The following is an 18,991-nucleotide window of genomic DNA, read 5'->3' as shown; positions in this document are numbered from 1 at the left end:
CTATTTATTTATTTGATAGAGAGAGACACAGTGAGAGAGGGGACACAAGTACGGGGAGCGGCAGAGGGAGAAGCAGGCTTCCTGCCGAGCAGGGAGCCCGATGCAGGGCTCATTCCCAGGACCCTGGGATCATGACCTGAGCTTAAGGCAGACGCTTAACAACTGAGCCACCCAGGTGCCCCTGAGCTCTCTATTCTGTTCCATTGATCTATGTATCTGTTTTTGTGCCAATAAAATGCTGTCTTGGTGATCACAGCTTTGTAATAGAGCTTGAAATCAGGTGGCAACGTGATGCCCTCAGCTTTGTTTTTCTTTTTCAACATTCCTTTGGCGATTCAGAGTCTTTTCTGGTTCCATACGAATTTTAGGATTGTTTGTTCCAGCTCTTTGAAAAATGCCAATGGTATTTTAATTGGGATGGCATTGAAAGTGTAGATTGCTCTGGGCAGGATAGACATTTTTTTTTTATTAACATATAATGTATTATGTGTTTTAGGGGTACAGGTCTGTGATTCATCAGTCTTACACAATTCACAGCGCTCACCATAGCACATACCCTCTCCAATGTCCATCACCCAGCCACCCCATTACTCCCACCCCCCTCCCCCCGAGCAACCCTTAGTTTGTTTCCTGAGATTAAGGGTCTCTTATGGTTGTCTCCCTCTCTGATTTCGTCTTGTTTCATTTTTCCCTCCCTTCCCCTATGATTCTCTATCTTGTTTCTCAAATTCCTCATATCAGTGAGATCATATGATAACTGTCTTTCTCTGATAGACTTATTTCACTTAGCGTAATACCCTCTAGTTCCATCCACATCGTCGCAAATGGCAAGATTTCATTTTTTGATGGCTGCATAATATTCCATCACATATATACACCACTTCTTCTTTATCCATTCATCTGTTGATGGACATCTAGGCTGTTTCCATAGTTTGGCTATTGTGGACAGTGCTGCTATAAACGTTGTGGTGCACATGCCCCTTCGGTTCACTACATTTGTATCTTTGGGGTAAATACCTAGTAGTGCAATTGCTGGGTCATAGGGTAGCTCTATTTTCAACTTTTTGAGGAACCTCCATACTGTTTTCCAGACTGGCTGCACCAGCTTGCATTTCCACAAACTTTCTCCACATAGGATAGACATTTTAACAATGTTTATTTTTCTGATCCATGAGCATGGGATGTTTTTCCATCTTTTTGTGTCTTCCTCAATTTCTTTCATAAGTGTTCTGTAGTTTCTAGAGTATAGATCCTTTACCTCTTTGGTTAGGTTTATTCCTAGGTATCTTATGTTTTTTGTTGCTATTGCAAATGGAGTCGATTCCTTAATTTCTCTTTCTACAGTTACATTGTTAGTATATAAAAAAGCAACTAATTTCTGTGCATTGATTTTGTATCTTGCCACACTGCTGAATTGCACCGAATGGGAGAAGATATTTGCAAATGATATTACAGATAAAGGGCTGATATTCAAGATCTATAAAGAACTTCTCAAACTCAACACCCAAAAAACAAATAACCCCGTCAAAAAATGGGCAGAAGACATGAACAGACACTTCTCCAAAGAAGACATGCAAATGGCTAACAGACGCATGAAAGAATGCTCAACATCACTAGCCATCAGGGAAATACAAATCAGAACCACAATGAGATACCACCTCAAACCAGTCAGAATGGCTAAAATTAACAAGTCAGGAAACAACAGATGTTCACAAGGATGTGGAGAAAGGGGAACCCTCTTACACTGTTGGTGGGAATGCAAGCTGGTACAGTCACTCTGGAAAACAGTATGGAGCTTCCTCAAGATGTTAAAAATAGAGCTACCCTATGACCCAGCAATTGCACTACTGGGTATTTACCCCAAAGATACAGATGTAGTGAAAAGAAGGGGCACATGCACCCAGTGTTCATAGCAGTCATATCCACAATAGCCAAACAATGGAAGGAGCCGAGATGCCCTTCAACAGACGAATGGATAAAGATTTGGTACATATACACAATGGAATATTATTCAGCCATCAGAACGGATGAATACCCACCATTTGCATCAACATGGATGGAACTGGAGGGGATTATGCTAAGTGAAGTAAGTCAAGCAGAGGAAGACAATTATCATATGGTTTCACTCCTATGTGGAACATGAGCAATAGCTTGGAGGACCACAGAGGAAGGGAGGGAAATCTGAAGGGGGAGAAATCAGAGAGGGAGATGAACCATGAGAGACTATGGACCCTGAGAAACAAACTGAGGGTTTCAGAAGGGAGGAGCTGGCGGGGAGAGGTAAAAGGGTGATGGGCATTAAGGAGGGTACATGTTGTGATGAGTACTGGGTGTTACACACAACTAATGAATCACTGAACACTACATCAAAAACTAATGACGTATTATACAGTGGCTAACTGAACATAGTAATAATTAAAAAAAGAAGATTAGTGAGGTACCTGATAGAGCTCAAAGTAATGGTCATTAGGATTCTCACTAAGGTCAGGAAAACAATGCATAAATAAAGTGAAAATTCCAAGCAAGAGATAGAAAATATGAGAAATTAACAGAAAAAGAGCTGAAGAATACAGTAACTGAACTAAAAACTTCAATAGAGGGGTTTAACAGTAGCCTAGATCAAGCAGAAGGATCAGTGAACTCAGTAACAGGGCAGTGGAATTCAACAATTAAGAAGCAGTACAGGAAAAAGAATGAAAAGGAACAAAAATAGCTTAAAGGAATTACAGGAAACCTTCAAGTAGACTATATTTGCATTATAGGGGGGTCCCAGAAGGAGAAGAAAAGTGGAAAGGAGCAGAAAGCTTATTCAAAGAAATAATGTAATGGTAGTGGGTGAATCACTTATAAATCTACAACAAAGGTTAAAAGACAATAGTAATAACTATGACCATGCTAATTTGTTACTGATAAACAAAGTAAAAAGATGTAATGGTGACATCAAAAACATAATGTCGGGGTCAGAATAAGAATGCAGAGCTGAGGTATGCATTCAAAATTAATTGGTTATCAGCTTGAAACAGACTGTTATAAATGTAACATGTTTCACATAACCCTCATGGTAACCACAAGCAAAAACCTTTAGAAAACCAAAAGATAAATCAAAGCATACCACTACACCAAATCACCAAATCACAAGGATTGGACAAAGAGAAGAAAGGAACAAAGGAATTACCAAAAACCAGAAAACCAATGAACAAATGGCAACAGAAAGGACATAACTATAAATAATTATTTTAATATAAATGGACTAAGGTCTCTAATCAAAAGAAAGTGACCAAATAGATTTTTTTTTTTTTTTAAGGTTACAACTACGTGCCGCCTACAAAAGACTCACTTCGGCTTTAAGGACACACAGAATGAGAGTGAAGAGATGTAAAAAGATATTGCATGCCAATGGAATTAAAAAGCAAATAAGGATAGCTATATTCACATCAAAGAAAACATACTTTAAGACAAAGACTATAACAAGAAACAAAGAAGGCAATTATATAATGATAAGGGATCAATCCAACAACAGGATGTAACCTTTGTAAATATTTATGCCCAACATAGGAAGACCTAATATTATACAGAAATTAATAGATCTGAAGGTAGAAATAGACAGGGATACAGTAATAGGTTGGGACTGCAATATACTACCTGCAACAATGGATAGATCATCCAGGAAGAAAATCAATAAGGAAGCATAAGACAAACTACATGTTATACCAAATGGACTTAACAGACATTTAGAAACATTCCATCTAAAAGCAGGAAAATACACATTCTTTTCGGGTGCACTTGGAAACATTCTCCAGGATACATCATATGTTAGGCCACAAAACAAATCTTAATAAATTTAAGAAGACTGAAATCTAATCAAGCATCTTCTCTGACTACAATGGTATAAAACTAGAAAAAAACTGCAATTACTCCACAGACAATGCACAAATATGTGGATATTAAACGACATGCTACCAACCAACCAATGGGTCAACGAAGAAATAAAATGAGAAATCAAAATATTTTTGAGACAAATGAAAATGGAAATACAACATACTAAAACTTATGAGACATGGCAAAAGCTGTTTTAAGAGGGGAATTCATGGTGATAAATGCCTACATTAATAAACAAAGATTTCAAATAAGCGATCTTACTTTACACTTTAAGGTAATAAAAAAGACCAGAGTGGAAGTAAATGAAAGAGAAACTAAAAAGACAATAGAAAAGACCAAGGAAACTAAGAGTTAGTCTTTCCAAAGACAAACAAAATAGACAAACCTGTAGCTAGACTCACCAGGAAACTAAGAAAGAGGATGCAAATAAATAAACAAATTTAGAAATGAAAGAGGAGAAGGGTACCTAGGTCGCTCAGGCAGTTAAGTGTCAACTCTTGATTTTGGCTCAGGTCATGATATCAGGGTCCTAGGATGGAGCCCCACATCAGAATCTGTGCTTAGTGTGGAGTCTGCTTGAGGATTCTCTCTCTTCCTTGCCCTCTGCCCCTCCCCCCCTGCTTACACACTCTCTCTCTAAAATAAATCAATAAATCTAAAAAAAAAAAAGAAATGAAAGAGGAGACATTACCACTGATAACACGAAATAATGCAAAGGTTCACAAGAGACTACTATGAACAATTATATACCAACAAACTGGATAATCTAGAAAACCTGAACAGACTGATTACTAGCAAGAAGACTGAATCAGTAATCAAAACCTCCCAATAAGCAAAAGCCCAGGACCAGATGGCTTCACTGCTGAATTCTACTAATCATTTAAAGAAGAATACCAAACCATCTCAAACTCTTCCAAAAAATAACACGAGGAGGAAACACTTTGAAACTAATTTTATGAAGCCAGTATTCCTGATACCAAGACTGGACAAGGACACTCTAAGAAAATTACAGGCCAATATCCCTGATGAACACAGATGCAAAATTCTCCACAAAATTGGCAAACCTAGCTCAGTAATACATTAAAAGGATCATATCCCATGATCAAGTGGAACTTATTTCAGGTATGCAAAGATGGCTCAACACCCACAAATCAATCCATGTGATACACCAGGGTAACAAAATGAATAAAAATCATATGATCATTTCAATAGATGCAGAAAAAGCACCTGACAAAATCCAATATCCATTCATGCTAAAAACTCTCAACAAAGTGGGTAGAAAGAGAATATACCTCAACATAATAAAGGTTATATATAACAAACCCATAGCTAACATCATACTCAATGAGGGAAAGTTGAAAACTTTGCCTCTGAGATCAGGAACAAAGCAAGGATGTCCCCTCTTGACATTTTTATTCAACATAGTACTGGAAGTCCTAGCAGAGCAATTAGGTAAGAAAAAGAAAAAGAAAAAAAAAAAGGAATCCAAATGGTAAAGGAAAAAGTAAAACTGTTTCTATTTACAGGTGACATAATGTTAGATATAGAAAACTCTAAAGAGTCCACTAAAACTGCCAGAACTAATAAATTCAGTAAAGTTGCAGTATGTAAAAATCAATATTCAAAAATCAATAGTTTCTCTACACCACAGTGAACTATAAGAAAGGGAAATTAATACAATCCCATTTATAATTCCATCAGAAAGAATAAAAATCTAGGAATAAATGTAACCAAGGAGGGAAAAGATCTATACAATAAAAATTATAAGACATTGGTGAAAGGACATGAATAAGTGGAAAGATATTCCATGCTCATGTACTGGGAAAATTAATATTGTTAAAAAGAATCCTAAAATTTGTATGGAACCACAAAAGATCCCAAGTAGTGCAAGCCAATCTTGTGAAAGAACAAAGCTGGAGACATCACACTCCCTGATTTCAAATGATATTACAAAGCTACAGTAATCAAAACAGTATGGTACTGGCATAAAAACAGGCACACTGACCAATGGAACAGAACGGAGAGCCCAAAAATAAATGAACAAATATGGCCAATTAATTTATGACAAAAAAGACAAGACTATACAGTGGTAAAAGGATAGTCACTTCAATTAAAGTGTTGGGAAAACTGGACAGCCACAGGCAAAAAATTAAACTGGACCACTTTCTTACACCATACACAAAAATCAAATCAAAGTGGATTAAACACTTGAATGTAAGACCTGCAGCCATAAAACTCCTAGTATAAAATGTAGAGTTAAGCTTTTGACATTGGTCTTGGTGATGACTTCTGGATTTATACCAAAGCACAAATAAACAAGGGGGCCTACATCAAACTAAAAAGCTTCTGTACTGCAAAAAAAAAAAAAAAAAATCACCAGAATGAAAAGGTAACCTTTTAAATGGGAAAAAATATTTGCAAATGAAAAACTCATATGGGGTTAATAACCAAAACTCTTTATATAAGAACTCATACAACTCAGTAGCAAAAAACCTCCATTCTGATAAAAAAAAATGGACAGAGGAACCGAATAGACATTTTTCCAAGGAAGAAATCTAAATGGGCTGCAGGTATATGAAAAGATGCTCTACACCACTAATCATCAGGGAAATGCGTATCAAAACCACAATGAGATACCATCTCACACCTGTTAGAACGGCTATCATATAAAAGACAAGAGACAACAAGTGTTGGTGAGGATATAGAGAAAGGAGAACCCTTGTCCACTGTGAGTGGGAAAGTAAATTGGTGCAGCTACTATGGAAAACAATATGGAAGTTACTCAAAAAATTAAAAATAGAACTACCATATGACCCAGCAGTAGCTGGAGATATATATATATATATCTAAAGGAAGTGAAATAACTATTTCAAGGAGGAACCTGCACCCCCTATTCACTGCAGCATTATTTACAATAGCCAGGACATGTAAATAATGTAGGCATCCATCAATGGATGAGTGGATTTAAAAAAAAGGGGACATAATATATATATGTAATATACATAATACAAACATCATATATATATCTCATTTATATCATATGTATAATATATATGTATGTAATTATTCAGCCATAAAAAAGAAAAAAATCCTGCCATTCACAACAACACAGATGGCCACTGAGGGCCTTGTACTAAGTAACATAAGTCACATATAGAAAGACAAACACTGGGGCGCCTGGGTGGCTCAGATGGTTAAGCGTCTGCCTTCGGCTCAGGTCATCATCCCGGGGTCCTGGGATCGAGCCCTGCATCAGGGGAGCCTGCTTCTCCCTCTGCCTCTGCCTCTCTCTCTCTCTGAGACTCTCATGAATAAATAAATAAAGCATTTAAAAAAAAAAAAAGACAAACACTGTACGATCTCACTTATATGTGAAAATCTAAAAAAGCCAAACTCATAGAAACAGAAAATAGACTGGTGTTGCCAGAGGCGGGGTGTGGGGGGTAGTGGTAACTGGGGGAATTGTGTGAAGGCAGTCAAAGGTACAAACTTCCAGGTACAAGATAAGTAAGTTCCGGGCATGTAACATACAGCATGGCGACTATAGTTAACAGGACTGCATGTATATTTGAAAGTTGCTAAGAGAATGAATTCTAAAAGTTTTCATCACAAGGAAGAAATTCTAACTATGTGAAGTGATGGATGTTAACTAAACTTACTGTGACAATCAATTCGCAATATATACCTATATGAAATCATTTTGGTGCATATCCTAAACTAACGCAATATCACATATCAATCATATCTTAGGACTGGTGGGGAAAGTGGAAAATACCTAAATAGGACTCAAAATTCAGAATTCATAAAAGAAAAGGCTGCTAAAGTTGATGACAATAATAATTAAATTTCTTTATGGCAAAGATAGAAATTATAAGCAGGGCCAAAATATAACATATTAGAGAAAAATTTGCAATCCACACCACAGGCAAAGGTGAATCTCAAAATATAAGGAATAGATCAAAATGCAAAATAGAATCAGGATAAAGAATATAGAATTCAAAGAAAGGAAGTGAAATGGACCCAAATCATAAAAAAAAAATGTTCATCAAACTAAACTGAGATGTAAAACAAAACAGGTTTTTATCCCATTGTCAAAAATCCTACCTTTGGTAGCACACTCTATTTGCAAAGCTACTCCTCAGTGCTAACTTAATACCATGGATTCTTACTTGAATCACTTGAATAGCTTCCTAAATTGTCACTGCTTCAACCAGTGCCCCACTAGAGTCAATTCTTAAACAGGAGCAACTGATTCTTCTAAAATGTAAAACAGATCATGTACTTTCATAGTTCCTAACCCACCTTATCACTAAATGAAAAGCTATAGTGTGTTCAGGGATTGAGAGGCTCAGTATGTTCCAATGTCAGTTCTGTTAGTTCTCTCCAAGTTGATCTATAGATCTCATATGATGACAGGCAAAAATCCCAGGAAACTTTTAGGAGATAGAATGATTCTAAAAGGAAAAGGATATGACCTAGAATATCCAAAGTAATTCTGAAGAGAACAAAGTTGAAGAACTCACATTACATTTCAAGATATGTAATTAATCAATTAATCAATTACATATTAATTAAAACAATAATCAAGACAGTGTGATAAAGGCAAAATGATACACAAAACAACAGAACAGAGTCCAGAAATAGAGGGACACATAGTCAAATGACTTCCAACAGAGATGCTGAAGCAATTCAATGGAGATAAAGTACCTTCTTCTTAACAAATGGTACTGGAAGTAATAAAGCTCCATAAGACAGGGGAAAAAAAAAAACAAAAACTTTCCTTGAACAGCTACAACTTGTATCATAAACAAAATTAAAAATAAAAAAATCAGATAAAATATAAATCAGATAAAAAATCAGATAAAAAATTAAAGAAAAACTTAAAATGATCATAAATGTAAAATCCGTAACTATAAACTTTTAACAGATAACATAGGAATATATTTGTGACCCAGATTAGGCAAAGATACCTTAGATGGGACCAGAAAAAAAAAAAAAGAAAAGAAAAAACAAACAACCCATAAAGTCTGATATTTTGATAAATTTTAAATTGATCAATTAAAAATGTCTGTTCTTGGAAGACAGCATTAAACAAATGAAAAGATAAGTCATGGATTAGAACACATCCATAAAACATTCCCATTAAAGGACCTGTATCAGAATATCTAAACAACTCTCAAAATTTGGGAATAAGAAAAACTCAATGAGAAAAAACTGACAAAAGATTTGGTATTTCACCTTGGAGGAGGTACAGATGGCAAATACACAAACGAAATGATGTTCAACATCATCAGACATCAGATTAAACTAAAAACAAAATGAAATACCTGTACATACCTAGCGGAGTGGCTTAAATTGAAAAACAACAACAACAAACACCAAAAAACAAAAAAACAAACCCAAAAAACAAAAACAAAAAAACCCAACACTGCTTCCTCATCCCAAACTGACAATACCAAATGCTGGCAAGGATTCAGAGCATCTAGAAATCTCAATGGCACGGCCACTCTGAAAAACAGTATGGCAGCATCTTATGATGTTAAACATGCACTTATTACAAAACCCAGTATCCCACATGCTCCCTTAATCATTTTCTCAAGAGGAATGAAGATTCGTGTCCATACAAAAGACTGAAGAATGAACACTTACTGTGGCTTTATTCACAAAGCCAAAAGGTGGGAACAACACAGATGTCCATCAACTGGTAAATGGATTAACAAATTGTGATAGATCCAATCATTGGAAAACAGGACACACTATGGAAAGATGCAACAGCATGGATGGGTCTCCACTGTGTTATGTGGGTGAAAAGCGCGATAGCCTTCAATTCCGCACATGATCTGCACTCTTTTACCTCTTCAGTCATGGCGCAGCCACCCTGGCCTACTGCTGTTTTTGCTGGTTGTAGACCTCTGGTCCACGCTGTCCCAGAGAACTTGCACTGGCAGCTCGCTTGGCTTCCAGTGTTCTTCTGCAGATACCCAAAAGTCTTCCTTCCTCACAACTGTCAAATGTTTTTTCAAGTATTTTCTCAGAGAAATCTATCTGATCAACTTATTTAAAATTAAAACTGGTCCTCACAACATGTCCCTTATTTTATTTCTTCTATATCCATTATCAAAACACAAAGTCTTTGTTTACGACTTCCCATCACCTGAATGTAAGCTACATGAGGGCACACATCTTTGTCAGCTGTTTACACAGTAACTACCATAGTGCAGGCGGCACTGTAGGTGCTCAATATACCAATTTTTAAAAATTAAATTAAATTTTATTTAAATTCAATTAACATATAGTATATTATTAGTTTCAGATGTAGAGTTTGGTGACTCATCAGTTGCATATAACACCCAGGGCTCATTCCATCACATGCCCTCCTTAATGCCCATCCCCCAGTTACCCCATCTCCCCAGCCACATCCCCTCCAGCAACCCTCAGTTTATTTCCTAGAGTTAAGAGTCTCTTATGGTCTGTCTCCCTCTCTGGTTTCATCTTATTTTATTTCCCCTCCTTTCCCTATGATCCTTTGATTTGTTTCTTAAATTCCACATATGAGTAAAACCATATAATTGTCTTTTTCTGATTGACTTATTTCACTTTGCCTAATATACTCTAGTTCCATCCATGTCGTTGCAAATGGCAAGATTTCAATTTTCTGATGGCTGAGTAATATTCCATTGTATATATTATATACCACGTCTTTATCCATTCATCTGTCGATGGGCAACGGGGCTCTTTCTGTACTTTGGCTGTTGTGGACATTGTTGCTATCAATATACCAATTCTGAATAAACGCTTCACATGCAGCAAAACAAATATAACCACCACTATGGAGACAATTCTACAGTACTTAACAAAATGAAGCGGCATTTAACCTCTGACCATTTTAGCCTATAGTTTCACCCATACAAACATATAAAATTATCAACCACCCAAATGTCTCTTTCAATAGAAGGCTGGCTAAATAATCACTATTTTACATAATGGAATACTATGCAGCTATATAAAAAATGAAGATGTTTTTTAATTATCAATATGGAAAAATGTCCAAATTATATTTACGAAAAAACAAACTATAAAGCAAGAATATATGGTATGCGTAACTGTTGGTTCCAACGAAAATAGTAGAGGACATCATATAGATAGGAACAGGGATGCTAGCAGGAGTAGGGCTTCTCAGTATGTATCCTGGGCCATATGAATACACTATCCAAAATTTAAAAAAAATTGACAGCTGGATATGCAGAAGCAGAAGGACCAAAACACTGGGCATATGTTCCCTTAACTCACGGGGACACTGTCAACATAAAATCTGAGCCCACCCTCAGACCTTGAAATTCTAGTTCCACATTTGGGCCAACTAGAACATAACTTTTGCATGTTTATGACTAAAACAACATCTTAGCAAACTGTCATAGGAAGGACTCTGCTTATACTGATAAAGGGTGCCTACTCGCATCCTAACATTAAAAATCAGGATTAATGGTAAACAGTGTAAAACAGTGTAAAAAAGTAAAGCTTAACTTGATCTAAATCTATTTCTACTTTTCTGAATGTATGGACTCTTTATAAACTTCTTATATCCATCCTAATACAAAGTGAGGAATGAGTAAAATGCTCACCTGAGATGTGTTCATTTTCTGCACCTCTTGGGAGATTTTAAGACTCAGCTGGGTGGAAAGAAAGAGGAGGGAGTCAAGAGATCTGGCATGCCTCACAGCTCCTACATCCGGTTCCACAAAGTCTTAGCATCCCAGATGGGGCGCAGGCTCCCTACAGGAATAGGGCGTTTGGGCCCTTGAAAAGACATGGAATGACCATGCAGAGCCAACAAAAACTGTCCACATGAGTCCCTGAAGTGATTACGGGGACATAAACCTGCAGGTTACTACACTTTTTTTTTAATCAACTTAAAAAAAATAATAGAAAAAACAACAACAAATGATTCGAGTATAGGAAAGGACAAAGCACTGCTCTTTCATTAAAATTAACATAGAAAAAAGACTCAGGCTCCATCTTTATCCACTGTCCTAGGAATATCATTTTACTCCTTGCGTTAGAGAACTCAGAGAGCAAAGTAAACGGGACAGGACAGTGGACACCCTGCTGGCCCTCAGACTCTAATATCTCACTAATCTGAGACTTAGATTTCCCACAGGGACAAAGCGTGTGCTGCTACGTGGACCCGGCACCAAGCTACAGGCTTCACAGGTGACCCCTTACCTAACTCAGAGAAGCGCCAAGAAGCAGACCTTATTATTATCCTCATTTCCAGAAGAGTGACTCTTTCCCCGGTTACAGGTGGCGGACTTGAAATTTACCTGGTCTTTGCGGCTCCCCCACTCGGGCTCCACCGCAGACCAGCTTCCCTCGCTTTCCAGCACGTTAGCTGTCAACGTCAGGAACGCGCTTTCCCCTCCCGCTGCGGGGAAGGGTTTTCCCCGGTTGAGCTGCCCGCAGGGTCGGGCTCACGGTCCCGGCACAGCCTAGCCCGCACCGAGCACCTGCTTCCGACTGGGCTCAGCTCCACCTGCCCACGCTGATCGCGGGCCTGGCGCGCGTCCCGGGCTCGGGAAGTCCCCATCGCCCTAGCTGCTCCCAGGTGTTACTCAGCGCCCCCGCACAAGCCCAGTCCTCCACGCTGGCTCCCCACACGCGCTGGGCCCCGCCACTCAGCGCTCTCGCTCCACGTGCGCACCTCCTCCTCGGGCGGAGATCAGAGAGGAAGAGGCGGGGCTGGGACAGCACATGCGCAGAAGAAAGCCAGAGGACCAGTTTCCAGAGTGCTGCGCGGTGATCCCTCTGGAGTCGACTACATTTCCCATTGTCCTCTGCGCTCGCTTCTTGACTTCGCGGTATTTTCCGCTTTTTGAGACATTTGGTAAAATATTGTCGGTGACCATCTTTCTGCCCACGTTCTTTTAGTGCCCCCAGATGTTCTAGTTTTAATGTGACCTTTACAATCCAATGCTATGCTTGCCCCTCGATCAGATCCCGACTGAAAAGACAGCAGCTACCACAGACTATGGAGATAATTTGGGAAATTTAATATGGGCTGGGAATTAAGAATATTAGGGAACACACGATTACTCTTGTTTGGTGTGAAACTAATATGGGAATCACATAGGAAATATAGTAATTTATTTAACGGCACAAATAGTTAAGTATTTAAGATTGAAATTATACATTTGTAAATTGGCTTTACCTTTTAAAAGAAAAGACATATATGGCAAGGAAAACTTAAAATCGAAGAATGGATGCTTATTTTGCTTTATTCTAATTTTCTGTGTGGAAAGTAGTGCAAAGTAGAAAACAAAATTTTAAATGGGATCTTCTTTACCTGTGTGCCTATTGAACTCTAAGTGGCTAAGAGAAGTCAAGGGACATAAAAATATCTCTTAGGATTAAGGTTGTGACATTTATATGTTATTAGAAAATAGAAATCCAGTAAAAGTAAAAAATCTTTTAACCAAAGGAAAGAAAAAAGTAGGAGAAGTGCAGGCACACTTTTCAAAAGTAATTAAGGCATAAAAAATGACAAAGCAAAATAAAATAATCAAGCAAATGTTCAGGGAGATGCAAATCATGCATCTTTTAGAAAGGACTTTGCAGGATACATGTACAGGCATAAAACAAGGGAACTTAAGAACTTTATTGTGGTAGAAAGGGTGTTGCAAAGCAATGGAGAAGAGTGGAATATTCAATTAACCTCCTTAGAACTTGGCATTAGGCATCTGACATAAAAGGAAAGCTACATCTGTAGCTCAGACATCACCAAAAACTTTTATAGGAATTCAAAATATGAACGTTTAAAGAAAATTTCAAAGTTCTTCATGGAATGTTTTACACACACACACACACACACACACACACACACACACACACACACATATGTAACCTCAGCGCCTTTCTCAGAAAATGCTCATCATCCACCCACACCCTGATGCTCAGCAGCCAGAGGCCCCATCAAACCCTTGTTTTTGCCCATAAAGTAATATTAAGTTTTACATAGTCAGATTTATCAGCCTTATTTTTTGGCCTTTGGGACTTGTGTCAAGTTTTGAAAGGTTGTCCCAACTTAATTTTCTTTTCAAGTATTTCATATATTTTTGTATCTAAATCTCTGAGATGAAAGTTGAAAGAAAGATGCAGATTTATCCCCCGAATTGATTATGATCCAAAGTGTGACATAATTTAATAATTCAACGTTTCCATATAAATGTGAAATGTATTAATTTTTACATTTGTATTTTTGTATTTTTTTACTTGTAACTCATTATTTACTCAGATCTATGGATTTTATGTTCTATTCCCTGGTCTATCATTGTACCATATATCACACTGTGTGAATTATTGTAGCTTTATTATGACTTTTAATATTAAGTAAAGCTAATCCCCTCTCATGACTAGTACTTTTCAGAATTTTCCTAACTGTTCTCACATGCTATTCATCTAAACTTTAACAAAATTTTTTAGGGTCAAACCTCTAAAAAAACTTATGTTGAGATTTTAATTAGCAACAAACTACATTTATGACTTAATTGGTTGGATATGATATTTCCATAATTGCAATGACACCGTCCAATCTGAGATTAATATAATTTTTTATCTTCCCTAAATCTCTTAACATGAGTAACTTTTCTTATAAATGTTAATATGGGTGTTCATATATTTTCTGTCTGATTTTTGATATGATTACAAATGGAAATTTTCAAATAGTTTCTAACAAGAATACTTATTTACATATAGGAAAGCTGTTTATTTTTCTTTAACATTATTTCTTGCAGAACTCTATTATTGTTTCACCAGACTCTCTACTAATTATCTTGGATTTCATGCTCATAATGAAAAATTTGCCTGCTTTCCCCCCCAATATTTATGATTATTTGTCATTCTTTAATGAATTAAAAATAGTTAAGCACAGAAAGGCTGGTGGGACTATGTAAATTAGTCATAATAGAGCTAACATACAGATCACTAATGGAAAGTGGTCAATACATACATTCATTCAACATATTTATTGGAAATCTGCTATATGACACACATCATCCTACATGCCAGAGTAACGGGGGGGGGGGTGAATAAAATAAAGATCTACTTCAATGGAATTTATTATTGTAGTTGGTAAAGGGAATCTATTAATCAGGATCTGAGCAACAATTAAATATTATCCTTATATAGGATAATTGAGAAAATCTAACAAAGTCATTCTTGACAAAGCATAGAAAGGGTTAAGGGAAACCAAGAGGGGACAGTGAAGCACTAAATGGCGACAAGAGGAAGACATTACCACCCCCTGAAAGAAAGGAGGGAATATTAACAGAAACTGGCAGTAAAAGCAACCCCGTCCAGAGCAATGATCTTACATTGTAGAGCTCTGCATGGCTAGCCGGGGGCTTAGCACAGGGAGAGGCCGGAGCAAATCTGATCCTCATCCATCTCCTAATCTATTCCTTTATGCATATTTCTCTCTCTCCATTCTGTGCCTCTTCCTAGATGTCTATCGACACACCTTTACTCTAGACCTCCTTATCATCAAATTTCCAGTCTTTTCTTTCCTAGTTCTCTATTGCCATTGAATAACGAGCCATTGACCATAAATCAGCATTAATCTAAAGTTAAGACATTCCTTCTTCAGCAAATATAGGCAGCCAAAATACCTCACCAAACTCTGTGCACTGTGAGGATTTGCCTTCACCATACACTTTCAGGGTGACCCCTAAGTGTGGCTGTAAGGTAGCAGGACTTCACTTATAGCTGATGTCACCATATCTTGCAGACACATCTAGAAGCCAGTTTTTCCCTCCTTTGTGAACTCAGTATAGTGAACTCCCCATAGAGCCATAAGGAGAGTTGACAGACAAGGAGTTGAGGAGTAGAAGTAGTTACCACTCAAATGTACACCATTCGCTTGTGCAGTTTACTTACATCTTCTGCTCCTGTTTTGGTCAGTCTTGTATTTACCATTCGTTTTAACAGAGTACTAGCATCACACAGAGATTATAGCAGTTAATGATGGTCAATTTTTGTCACATAGTCTTTCACCATCTCATAATCAGTAATTTACCAAATTATCAAAGTATATCAAAGTATCAAAGTAGAAGCTGCTTGTTTCAATGGAGAATACTTAGCAGCAGAAAGCACGCCTTACTTCAAAACTCTAGGAGTCTGGACGGTGTTCCTTCTGTGGGCATTACTAGAGGTTCTACAGTTGATCTCAGACTACACAGACCTTTGCAATGCCATTGGGTCTAGTGGGTCATAAGGCTCACAGGATAACACAGTTTGCATCATGTTCTAGACTACCTGCAGAATTTTCTGTTGCTCCAAACCCCACTAAAAAATGACAGCATTATGGGTTAACCAACAAATAGGTCAGAGTAGTTTGTCCAAAAGTGTTTTAACTTGCCTCCAGAATTTAACAATGTCCTTCAAGCATTTGCATCATCTATGTGGTGGATAGCAAAAATGCAACAAATTGTTTCTCACTTTTGAGGAGCTATTCAAATGTATTCTAGACTACTGAACCTCTAGAGACTTCATTTTTACTTTTATTTATTTATTTTTTAAAAATTTTTATTGTTATGTTAATCACCATACATTACATCATTAGTTCTTGATATAGTGTTCCATGATTCATTGTTTGTGCATAACACCCAGTGCTCCACGCAGAACGTGCCCTCCTTAATACCCATCACCAGGCTAACCCATCCCCCCACCCCCCTCCCCTCTAGAACCCTCAGTTTGTTTTTCAGAGTCCATCGTCTCTCATGGTTCGTCTCCCCCTCTGACTTACTCCCCTTCATTCTTCCCCTCCTGCTCTCTTCTTCTTTTTCTTTTTTCTTAACATATCTTGCATTATTTGTTTCAGAGGTACAGATCTGTGATTCAACAGTCTTGCGCAATTCACAGCACTCACCATAGCACATACCCTCCCCAATGTCTATCACCCAGCCACCCCATCCCTCCCACCCCCCACCACTCAGCAACACTCAGTTTGTTTCCTGAGATTAAGAATTCCTCATATCAGTGAGGCCAAATGATACATGTCTTTCTCTGATTGACTTAGTTCACTCAGCATAACACCTTCCAGTTCCATCCATGTCGTTGCAAATGGCAAGATCTCATTCCTTTTGATGGCTGCATAATATTCCATTGTGTATATATACCACTTCTTCTTTATCCATTCATCTGTCGATGGACATCTTGGCTCTTTCCACAGTTTGGCTATTGTGGACATTGCTGCTATAAACATTGGGGTGCACGTACCCCTTCGGATCCCTACATTTGTATCTTTGTGGTAAATACCCAGTAGTGCAATTGTTGGATCGTATGGTAGCTCTATTTTCAACTGTTTGAGGAACCTCCATACTGTTTTCCAGAGTGGCTGCACCAGCTTGCATTCCCACCAACAGTGTAGGAGGGTTTCCCTTTCTCCACATCCCCGCCAGCATCTTTCGTTTCCTGACTTGTTAATTTTAGCCATTCTGACTGGTGTGAGGTGGTATCTCATTGAGGCTTTGATTTGGATTTCCCTGATGCTGAGCGATGATGAGCACTTTTTCATGTGTCTGTTGGCCATTTGGATGTCTTCTTTGGAAAAATGTCTGTTCATGTCTTCTGCCCATTTCTTGATGGGATTCTTTGTTCTTTGGGTGTTGAGTTTGTTAAGTTCTTTATAGATTTTGGATACTAGCCCTTTATCTGATATGTCATTTGCAAATATTTTCTCCCATTCTGTCGGTTGTCTTTTGGTTGTGTGGACTGTTTCTTTTGCTGTGCAAAAGCTTTTGATCTTGATGAAATCCCGATAGTTCATTTTTGCCCTTGCTTCCCTTGCCTTTGGCGATGTTTCCAGGAAGAAGTTGCTGCAGCTGAGGTCGAAAAGGTTGCTGCCTGTGTTCTCCTTTAGGATGTTGATGGACTCCTGTCTCACGTTTAGGTCTTTTAACCATTTGGAGTCTATTTTGTGTGTGGTGTAAGGAAATGGTCCAGTTTCATTCTTCTGCATGTGGCTGTCCAATTTTCCCAACACCATTTGTTGAAGAGACTGTCTTTTTGCCATTGGAAATTCTTTCCTGCTTTGTCAAGGATGAGTTGACCATAGAGTTGAGGGTCCATTTCTGGGCTCTCGATTCTGTTCCATTGATCTACGTGTCTGTTTTTGTGCCAGTACCATACTGTCTTGATGATGACAGCTTCGTAATAGAGCTGGAAGTCCGGAATTGTGATGCCGCCAGCTGCTTTTCTTTTTCAACATTCCTCTGGCTATTCGGGGTCTCTTCTGGTTCCATACAAATTTTACTATTATTTGTTCCATTTCTTTGAAAAAAGTGGATGGTATTTTGATGGGGATTGCATTGAAAGTGTAGATTGCTCTAGGTAGCATTGACATCTTCACAATGTTGGTTCTTCCAATCCATGAGCATGGAAGGTTTTTCCGTTTCTTTGTGTCTTCTTCAATTTCTTTCATGAGTATTTTATAGTTTTCTGAGTACAGATCCTTTGCCTCTTTGGTTAAATTTATTCCTAGGTATCTTATGGTTTTGGGAGCAATTGTAAATGGGATCGACTCCTTGATTTGTCTCTCTTCTGTCTTGGTGGTGGTGTATAGCAATGCCACTGATTTCTGTGCATTGATTTTATATCCTGCCACTTGACTGAATTCCTGTATGAGTTCTAGCAGTTTTGGGGTGGAGTCTTTTGGGTTTTCCACATACAGTATCACATCATCTGCAAAGAGTGAGAGTTTGACTTCCTCTTTGCTGATTTGGATGCCTTTGATTTCTTTCTGTTGTCTGATTGCTGTGGCTAGGACTTCTAATACTATGTTGAATATCAGTGGTGACAGTGGACATCCCTGCCAGGTTCCTGACCTTAGGGGAAAAGCTCTCAGCTTTTCCCCATTGAGAATGATATTCGCTGTAGGTTTTTCATAGATGGCTTTTATGATATTGAGGTATGTACCCTCTATCCCTATACTCTGAAGAGTTTTGATCAAGAAAGGATGCTGTACTTTGTCAAATGCTTTTTCTGCATCCATTGAGAGGATCATGTGATTCTTGTTCTTTTTTTTGTTAATGTATTGTATCACGTTGATTGATTTGCGGAT

At 37.9% G+C, this 18,991-nt stretch overlaps 1 pseudogene; it reads right to left on the bottom strand.

The window, feature by feature from the left end:
- Window positions 1-9,745, bottom strand: part of LOC114219775 (uncharacterized) — a 35,628-nt pseudogene extending 25,883 nt beyond the window's left edge.
- Window positions 9,746-18,991: the final 9,246 nt, after the last annotated feature.

Source organism: Eumetopias jubatus, unplaced genomic scaffold (genome assembly GCF_037043125.1).
Source record: "Eumetopias jubatus isolate StellerSeaLion01/CBP00866 unplaced genomic scaffold, mEumJub1_p1.0 scaffold_15, whole genome shotgun sequence".
NCBI lineage: Eukaryota > Metazoa > Chordata > Mammalia > Carnivora > Otariidae > Eumetopias > Eumetopias jubatus.
The sequence above is the reverse complement of the archived record's forward strand: the minus strand, read 5'-3'. Positions and strand labels throughout refer to the sequence as shown.